This window comes from Aedes albopictus, chromosome 2 (genome assembly GCF_035046485.1).
Source record: "Aedes albopictus strain Foshan chromosome 2, AalbF5, whole genome shotgun sequence".
Classification (NCBI taxonomy): Eukaryota; Metazoa; Arthropoda; class Insecta; order Diptera; family Culicidae; genus Aedes; species Aedes albopictus.
In genome coordinates, this window is record NC_085137.1 from 160,696,299 (window position 1) to 160,707,334 (window position 11,036).

Genomic DNA, 11,036 nt, shown 5'->3' on the forward strand with positions numbered 1-11,036 from the left:
AGTCCATAAAAAAATTATCAAAAATGGTTGGGAAGCAAGTTCTGAGGAAATCCCAGTAGGAGGAGAAATAAACCCGATACTGAATTCGAGAAGGAATTGCAGAAGGAGCTCTGGGTAACCCCTGGGAGAAATCAGCAGGGAAATTCTGAAAAAATCCACGGAAGGTGAATCACGGTGCATTAGAAACTGAAGAAGGAACTCCAGAGGAAATTTGAAGAGACCTAGATTCAATTTATCTTCGTTATCAGGGGTTTCATCAGAATCCCAGCATAACTACACTACCAATAACAATCTCTGGAAATAATTCATATCCGCCCAGCGTCTTTTGTATGGGACAGTGCTTGATGCAAATACTGAATATCTTAAGAATTACATAATATTTCTGGATTACTGACTTTGGAGAAGTTGTTCATAACAATTACTTCAGAATCAACTCACCACGTGACGCAAACGGTTCCGATTCCTTCCAATATTTCTCCATAGATTTCTCCTAGGTTTCTTACTATGATTGTCCTTTAATTTTCTACCGAGAATCCTCCAGGATGTATAGTGGAATTCCTCCCGGTATTCCACTTAGAACTCATACTGCGATTCTTTCTAGTATTCTTCAAGGAATTCGTCCCAGAATTCTTTCCGGTATTCTCAAAGGAAGCCCTTTCAGAATACTTTCAGGGTATCCAGCAAATTATATCATTTCAGGGATTCCTTCAAGGATTTTTTCCGGGATTCCACCCGGGATTTTATAACGTTTTCTCCCGGGATTCCTAAAGTGATTTCTCCCGAGACTCCAGGAACTCCTCCGGAGATTTCTCTTGGGGCCGTTCACAGATTGCTTACGCAAGTTCTTAATTGATACCTCTCAGGATACCTTTAAGGATTTCTTTCTGGGAATCATGCCGGGATACCTTCAGAGATTAATTCAAGATTTCCTTAACGGGATTCTTCCTGGATTCCTTCAGGGGTTCCCCCAACTAACAATTGCAAGTCACAAACAAGCAAGCTTGCTGAATTGTTGCTTAATAATGGTAATGATAGCTGAACTAAAATTATGCTCTAACACATTACTGTTTAAGTGATTTTTCAATTGAGAATGTAGTCAATGTTCGACTTTCCTCATCGGTATCAACAATGATAAATTAAAGCACTTTTCAAAAGTTTAACAAGAAATTTATTCGACAAGCATTGATTCCTTAACAAAAGAGTCTAACAAAACATTTGTCTGCATCTTATTAAGCTGATGTATCGATAAGCATATGCTCCTGAACAATGTGCCTTTCACTTGTCAAATAAACGCCTTCAGCCCGTCATAGTTTGACTCGGAACTTTGTTCGGATTATGGGATAAATCATGGCTAAAACTGTTTAGACAACCAAGTTATTAAAGAACCAAAATATTAAACGAATCACATAAAATAAAACAGAATAGAATTATGTAGTTTAACACTGAGTGCCAAGAGACGTAATCAACGTAAAAATGAGGCATTTATTTATTATTAGTAGTCTGTAACAAGATATCTTGTACCTTAATTATTATATTTTTTTTATCTTCCGCAGCAGTCCGATAGTACGAGACGCTTGGATCGATGCATTTGACATTTCAGTGCTGTCTGTTTACTGAATATTGAGTAGTCACCTAGACAACCAAACAGCATTCAGAAGTCGACACAATTCAAGTATCCCTAAACAACCTTATTTACTATTTATTGAACACAACATCAAGATTCCATGACAAAAGCATAAATAAAAAAAATGCTTAACGGATCTTCGACTGAGCATGAGTAAATTACCTGAACAGATGCTGTGAATGCACCATGTTCAATACCGCACTACATATTGTCATACATTTTTAAAGATCGATATTTAATAATAAAAATAAAAACATATATTCATATCGCAATTAGTACGCTTGGAAACAATATCTTCAACAATGACCAACGCTTTTTGGCCGCACTCGATACAAGTTTTCTCACCGTGCGATAAAAATACTGACAGCGGAATCAGAATGGAAAACACGTGTTTTGGGCTGAACAGCTGTTGAGTATAAGGCGTTGTTCAGTTGATTACCACGTGCTGTGCTAATTCACCACTGCTGAACACAAGTTCAGGAGTGATCATTATTGAGTCATGGGAAGATTATGTTTTGCTTTGGGTGCTGAATCTCACCATCTCTAGGATGGCGCAGATAGGAAGGCATGCGGCTGGCAATCGACAGGTCTCGAGTTCTAATCCGGATTTAGGTAATTTTATATGTAATTCTTATTTCATAATAGGTGTTCTCAACATGAGAGCAAATAATTACTCTCGTGAGAGTTCAACATTTTTGCATTTTATTTATTTTCTATCATTTTTGCCAAAGCTGAATAACAACTTTCCTGTACATTTGTAAAACGCTTTGAACAACAAAAAAATAAGTTGGTGCACAACATGATGCTTTATAACTTCTCCAAATTTGTGTGAACAAAACCCGAACATAGGTTGTACGTGAAAATAATTCAAATGTTATTCAACATTATGCTGAATAAATTCGTCATAATGGTGCCTGTTAAATGAGTGATTGTTAGTTGGGCCGTCATTGATTGTTTCCGGGATTCCTCCAGGGATCTCTGCCGGAATGGCTCCATTGATTTTCCCCAGGTTTCCTTTAGGGATTGCTCCCGAGATTACTTTAGGGATTGCTCGAGGGTTTCCGTTTGAGATTTATCCCGGGATTCTTTCAGGGATTTCTTCAAGGATTCTTTCCGTGTGAGATATTTCGGTATTCCTTTCAGAATTCTTTTAGGCTTTCTTTTAGGAATCCCTTAAGGGGATTCTCCCTGTATTACATCGTTGATTGTTGCCAGGATTCCTTTGGGGATATCTATCGGGATTTCTTCCGGGATTCCTCTATTGATTTTTCATAGATTTACTTTACGGATTTCTCCAGGGTTTCCGTTTGAGATTCGTCATAGATTCCACTAAAAATTTGTGGACTTGTCCAGGGACTCCCTCATTGCTTCATTCCTTCAGGGATTCTTACGTGAATTTCTTCATTTCAGGAATTTCTTCTGAGATTCCCTCAGGGATTCCTTACAAGATTCTTTCAGGAATTCCTTTCGAATTCATTTTAGGGATTTCTCCTGGGGTTCCTCTACGAATTTCTCCTGGGCTTCCTTCAGGGATTCCTATAGGGTTCATTTAACCCTTATGTGGCCGACAGGGTACCCGGATACCCAGCACCCATTAAAAAAGCACGGCGTAGAAAAAAGCAAAAAGTTTGCTGGACACATAACGGTTAATGATTCTTCTCGGGTATCCTTCCGGGATTCCTCCCGGCATTTTTCTTGGGGTTCCTTCAAGTGATCCCGATTTCTTACGCAATTGCTTCATTGATTCCTCCCGGGATTCTTCCTGCGATTTTACCCAGGATTCTTACAGAGATTCCTCCAGGTGTCTATTTGGAATTTCTTCCAGGATTCGTCCAAGGATTTCTTCCTAGATTCTTTCAAAGATTCTTTCCGGCATTCCTAGGGTTTTTAAAGTATTTTTCAAGGGGTTCATCCAGGATTTTTTCTCGATATTCTGAACGGGAATCCTCTCAGAATACCTTCAGGGATCCTTGCAATATCATTTAAGGCATTTCTCCCAAGATCCATTAAAGGATTTTTTCCAGGATTCTACTCAAAATTTTTTCGTCGATTTCTCCCCGAACTCCTTTTGTGGTTTCTCCCGACTTTTCTCTAGAGATTTATTCCGGATTTCCGTCAAGTTTTCCTCCAGGAATTTCTTTCGGATCCGTTCACGGTTTGCTTACGGAATTCCTTTCGGGATTTCTTCATTGATACATCTCAGGATTCCTTTAGGGAATTGATCCGGGATTCTTTCAGGAATTCCTCCCGGAACTCCTTCAGGGATTCCTTTAGCGATTAACTAAGGTATTTCTTTTCGAGATATACCTAGCAGATAAATGTTGAACCACTACCCAATTATCAGTTAGTTCTTTGCACACCGAAAAACTTTGCCGAAGACGGCGTCATTCTGTATTATCAGGATTCTGAGATCTAGGGATTTGCATATTGGTGACACTGGCACCACCTACTGGACAAATATCGAACCAACATCGTCGTTTCCAGATACCTATTACACAATCTGTTGAACAAATTTGCCGAAGACACTATTCTTCTATCTCGTCGGAGTCTTAAAGAAGCATACGTTGTGTACATCCGTCGCGTGGTATGTTCTTCACTGATACGTGCCACGTTTCATCGTTTATTTCTAGATAACATTAAAAAAAACATCCCCAACTGCTTAGTCCAGCACCAAGTTCCCATGATGGCAAAAACTTTATCAAACTCTATCAGTGTCTTTCGCCTTCGTTCTAATCTTAATTGTTCCCAATCATGTTTGAGTAAGTAACTTTAGAGCGCCAATAAATTTGATGACAAGCTGAGAAACACTAAAAGTACACCCAATCAGCTTCCAAACTCACTTCAAAGATTAGGTAAAAACGAATGAAAGAAAGCACAACAATGTGCAAACGAAGCTGTACCGCAATTATCCCAAACTTGTTTTAAATTATTTCCTTAGGGTAGGTACTACACACGTCGTTCGCTAGGGCATCGAACCTTATTATTGTTACATAATTTAATCGAAAGCTTTAGGTTCTCTGTTTAGGTTTAGGTAATTTAATCTTTTATTGTACATTTTATCGGTTCAAGCTAGAGGGTTTAAGGGAGTTCCGCTCGACGAAAAGGCACAGCAAGAAAACGAAATGACACTCACTTATCACTACCACCTATTACCGATGAAGGTGGTAGTGACTGCAATGCTCAATCTTTAAAACTAGGCCTATCCCGACAAGGTTTTAGCTCGTTCGCTGCAATTTTTTGTTCTCTTGTTTTTCTATTTGTTATCTTTTATTTCTGCGTTTTCCGCTATGTTTTATGTTTGTCCGTTTCCCTAGTTAGATTTCTCTGTTGAATCAACAAAACTATCCGTTTTGCTGTATGTTTTAATTTCTAGGTAGAGTTTAAATTAAAGTATGTTTAGAACCACTATCCTCCAAAACGGTTTCATATCACAAAACAAAACCTTTAAAAACTGAATAATTACTCATCTTTTGAGCTAATGAGATTCTCAATACCCCTAGATCGGGAGAAGATTAGGAACGGGATCATGTTAGAGAAGTGCTAGAGATACCAAGATTAGTAGATGCGCATCGGTGAAGGTACTGCAACGCAAGTGATAGAGCGTGCAGCTCGATCGTAAGACAAATACCAAGTGGAACAGCGAGCAACAAAACACACTATTTAATCAATTTACACAAATACAACAAAATGAAACAAATAAACACACACTAATAGTACGTAAGATTGAGATAAAAGTCAATACAGTTCGAGTGTGATTTTTTCGCATCGGCTCAAACACTCACACAACAGAAAAGTCTAAAAATGAAGAACTAAAAAGCATGGCCAAACCATGATAAGATAAGAAAAACAAATAGATAAGTACTACTATTAGAAAACAAAGAAAGCAAAAAAACGGAATGCCAGGATGGCATTCCACTCGACACACGAAGATAGTTCCAAACTATATACCAATGTCCGGCGATAATGCTGGAGCAAATGGGGCGTAGGGCGAGCCCCATCCGGCAAATTGCTACACACGATTAATCCTAATGTGAATGAAACAGACAGTCACATACAAGAATGCTGTCAGAATCAGAATACTATATATACACAAACCGTAGGTTTTAGGTGCGATAGGTACACTTTCCCGGAAACAACAACGGCAGAACTACCACTACTACAAATGCTTAGACGTGTGTCTGTTGCGTAGTGAAACACCTAGCTCTAAGTTCACACGGAACAATAGTGCTGAAGTGAATTGATCGGTTCTAAATATAATGGTAAACTATAAAAACGGTCACACGCTATGGAACAATCGCGCGGAAAACGTGGTCGAATCGAACGAAACTCGCTACACTGACTGCAGCAGCGCGATGCTGCGGTGGCTGTGGGTGTATAAATCCAAACTACAAGAAACAACTGAGGAAACTACGAGGATAAAGAATGCAATTTAGGGAAGGAATAATTAAAGGAAAATCAGAACAATTTGTACATAACTATATATACATCATTATATACTATTATTATTATTGCTATTATTATATTATTATTATTAAAATTATTAAAATTATGTAGAAATTTTAGAATAAAATCAGATTGAAAAAATCCGTAGTGGTTTTCCATTTTTTTCAGTTCATATCCGAAATGTCAAAAGTCGGTCGAAGCCACTTGGTGGTAAAAGAAAGGCAACTTACTTTGAATTTTTAATAGGACTTATTTACTTGAAAGTTGAAAAAAAAATTCCTTGAAACATTGGTTAAAAAAATAAAAACACTTCACTATCAATTCACTTTTGCAAAAAAAAAATAACATATTTTTTTTTACTGTGCTTATCTTTAGACAGATGTGCTTATTTCGTCTACGACTTACAGACTTTTTCAGTGTCGAGCACAACAGAAGCACGTGTTTGTATAACAACTTGATATTACATTGCGAAAAGAAATCCGGTTGTGCTACTTTTCCCCGAATGTCGCTTCCCCGAACGGCGGTTTTCCAAATGCCGTTTCCCCGAATAGCACTGTTCCCCGAATCACACCCTTCTTTATTTTATATGCGGGATCTTTCAAGTTTTATTGCTCCTCAGACCTGTTGAAACACTGCTGAATGAAGAATGGTTATATGACTCCTTCTTTCAACTGCTTGTCGTTCTTTTGAAGACTTGGCAAATTACGGCCGAATTTCTGAACAACCTAGTCTCCAAGATCACGAACATGTTGTGGCAAGTAATTATTTCGAACAAGAATGTAGTATATAGTCTTTTCCTGGAAACGGGTCATTCGGGGAACTGATTTTCGGGGAAACGACATTCGGGGGAAAAGTAGCACAATCAATAAATCCACGTGCTCCGGTGGGAATCGAACCTACGACTCACAAGGGGCCGTCCATTAATTACGTAAGGGTTTTTTGGGGGGAGGGGGGGTTTGAAAAATCTTACGGGCCATACAAAGATATTTGGGTTCTCATACAAAAAATCTTACAAGGGGGGATGGGGGTGTCGAAAAATCGCGAAAATTGCCTTACGTAATAAATGGACAGCCCCCAATTTGCTAGACGTGCTTTTCTACTGCTCCAAGCTACGGAACCACTTGACCATCGCCATCGCCTGATGGCGTAGAACTGAACTCGATTCCACTATCGCACAGGGTTTGCTTCATTTCACAATTCACATTCACAACTTCTAGATTGAGCTTAAATAAAAGCGAAAGTAATATGATCGATTTCTCTTCGTCGACACTCTTCTATTAATTAAAGTGACAAGATGCAAGCATCGTTGTACTTTTTGGCCATAAAATGCTAGACTGCGAATCAATTTTGCGTACAATTGAAAAATGTACAATCGAATTTACATCTTGTAACTTCAATTTGAAGAAGAGAGAGTTGATGAAGAGAAATTTATCATGTTACTTTTGCCCTTATTTAAGGCCGCACGGGACGACGTGTAATTTTTCCTATCTTCCCTCTCTTTCTAACAACTTGCCTCGCGATTTTGAAGAAGCAAATATCAATTTCCACTGCACTGACGTAGCTGAAACTTTAGTCGATTGTGCACCACAAGTGAGCAAATGAACGATCAAATTTCTAGTCAATAATACGAAGTAGAAGTTGCGATTTGCATCTTGCTAGCAACAGAGCAATGGCGGACGATTCAACCACCGTCCCGTTCGGCCTTAAACTCAATCCAGATTCGAATTTTTATTTTATACAACTTTTTTTGTATCATAACGAGCTACTTTTCCACACTGGTCCATTATACAACTGAAACGAGTCGTATAATGATAAAGAATTGCATAATGAAAAACTTACAAAATGTAGCCTAATCATTTTGCAACGTATAAAATATACAAAAAAATTGCAATGTAGGTATTCTCAATGTTCAACTCGTTTGGGTTTCATTAAGAACATTATGCAACTGAAATAAGTAGTATAAAAGGAAATTATGATATAGAATTGTGTAAATAGCCAATTGGATTTTTTAATTAAGAAAAATGTTAAGATTTTTTAATTTTATATGAAAGAGCACCTTTTTCTAAGGGAGCGTCCATAAATTACGTCACGCAAAAATTGCCCATTTTCAACCCCCCCTCCCCCCTATGTCACACTTTTTGTATGAGACCTCTGAAATTTTTGTATGGGTTGTCACACTTTTCTGAACCCCCCCTCCCCCCTAAAAGCGTGACGTAATTTATGGACGTTCCCTAAACCACTATGATTTATTTCAGATTTTTAGAACTTTATTTTGGTACCCAAAATCAATTTCAAAGAGCTTTTTTAAAATCACCTTTTGACAGCTGGGTAAGGGAACGTCCATAAATTACGTCACGCTTTTAGGGGGGAGGGGGGGTTCAGAAAAGTGTGACAACCCATACAAAAATTTCAGAGGTCTCATACAAAAAGTGTGACATAGGGGGGAGGGGGGGTTGAAAATGGGCAATTTTTGCGTGACGTAATTTATGGACGCTCCCTAACTGCTTGACAGATCCGCTCAGTCCAAAATACGACGAGGGGTGATTCGACAAATAGCTCCCATACAAACTTCAAACTGATTTTAAAATAGGTTCCCGGGCGCCTAAATTCATGAAAATTTGGATTTCGGCTCAGTTTGGCATGCAGATTCAGAATATGAAATTATCTCAACAGCGCTAAAGAAGCCAATTACAGAAATCCAAGTACGGGCTCATTACCTGAGTGGTCTTATTCAAGCGTGCAAGAGCTTTGGACTTGTGCAACAAAGCTTTTTGTTGCGCGACGGGATAACTGTCCCGCTTGCGGGACTGCTGTCACTTGAAAGCTTTAGATGCGACACGATAACGGGATGTTGTCCGAGTTCGTTTGTCGCACGGAGCTGTACTCTTGTGTTGCTCCCAGCCAGACATAACGGTACTTTTTGTGGAAGTAAACAGGACGTGCGTGGCGTGCTTTTTTCTGTTGTGGCAGTTTTATTTCATTTCGGAAACGGTGATTCGCGAAAAGATTTAAGTTTTAACTGAATGTATTAACAAATTAGTGTACGTTGTTCGGGTTTAGTGGCGTTTTTTAGGGGTGTTTTAGTGAATTACTTTAAACAGTGAGTTTAGTGCTTTTGCTTGCGGCGCTAGAAAGTGGAATATTTTTTGAACGTGTCCGAAGTGGTAGATGTCCTGCTGCCGAGGTAAGTCCCGAAATGTGTTATAATATGCTGCGTACAGTCTGCTTCTTACAGCAAGTGGTTTGTTATGAATAATTTATTACATCCACTTCAAGCATAATTTTTCAAATCGACGTATCTAACTTTTTCACTGATCTAAGTAAATTCATGGTCAATGTTGACGACCATTTCACTAAAATAGTTTTTTATAAAAAGACTTTTCATAAGTTTATTCGTGCTTAACATCACCAGGGATATTGCACGCACTAGGTAAGGAACAAAACCTACTCATTCCAGATTGTGAAATCCAGAATCTCGGACGGCGGACAGACACCATTACGGTTTGGAAGTTCTCATAAGAAGACTTAATAAACTGCACTTCAACTGCACACACAATCCGTATATTCACCCGTTCGCTTCCGTACCTGACTCTCAAACTGATTACACTTCTTCACAGGCCTACTCGATCTATCTACGATACCACACTCCCCCCTTACATAATAGATCAAATCTAACAAGGTTTGTACATAATTCTTAAGATACTCTGGACGCTTCATTTCTCGATTGCCTCGTCGGATGGTTGTGGAAATTTCCTCAGCTTGGTTCTCCGGATCAGTTGAATTAGAATGCATCCCCTGTAGATGCTTGAGTTTAATTCGGAGTTGATGAGTTGAAACCAGATGGTGAATCATCCACAGGCTTAAGATGAGCCACGTTCTGGCGGTAGAGTTTTCCGGTTTCCAACGAGCGCATCTCAGCATCCGACCCATGTCTGCTTACAATCTCGAACTTTTCAGCGCCATAGTTGGTAGACAGTTTGTTCTCCTTAGTTATCCTTTTTGCCACAACGATATCCCCTTCTTCTAGCTGGTTTGGAAAAGCTCTCCTTTGGTTGTTTGTCGATTCTGCTGCTGCTACTTTTCGTTCCCAATCTCGATCTCTGATACTCTTAATCCATGGTTTATACGCATTGTGGATACACTGTATTTAATCTTGAAGTACCCATTTCCAATTTTCCGAGTTTTCGGCTTGACTGATTCTCAGTCGCTTCAGTATTGTATTATTCATTCGCTCTACTTCTTCAAACGCCTGGGACCAGTACGGTGTTGTCTTTTGATGTTCTATGCCGAATTCGTGGCAGATCGTTTTAAACGGCTTGCTGATGAAATGTGGACCATTATCTGATCTCAACGTTTCCGGAGTTCCAAATCGACTGAAGGTTTCGAACAAGGTGTGAATTGTTAGCCCAGTCGTTGTCTGTTTCATTACGATTAATTCAGTTAATCTACTGAAATAGTCGACCTGTTGGGATTTTACCTTAAGCATTTATTGCTAGACCTGTCTATCTTCATTAACTGTCATTGTCATGGGGGAAAGAAACAAGAGAAAAGTAAACTGTCACTAAGTTGTAATCCGATGAGCAAGTCGCACGCGTTTTGTAATTGTTCGTCTCCGATCCGAAATTACTGCACGAAAGCTGTAGGTTACAGCAGTTTGGCGACGAAAACGGAAAAAAACCTGCGCGGAAGAGAGGAGTTCAACGTCGGAACAACAGAAGTTTGCGGTTCCGGAACGGGATTTACAACGAGCGAGCAGATTTCAAAGGAGTATCCATCTGCGGAAGGAGTAGCCATTGCTGGTGCTCTGGAAGGGGGCACTACCGGACGGCGATTGCGTGTTGTGCATACGACGAGTTTGAGTGTATGTGCAACCTGTTAGTTCTCTGCGAGGAGAGAAGAGATACCCCATTTTGCTGCTGCTGCGTGCTGGTTCGAACAATTTGCTGCTGTGTGTTGGTGAGGCCATACG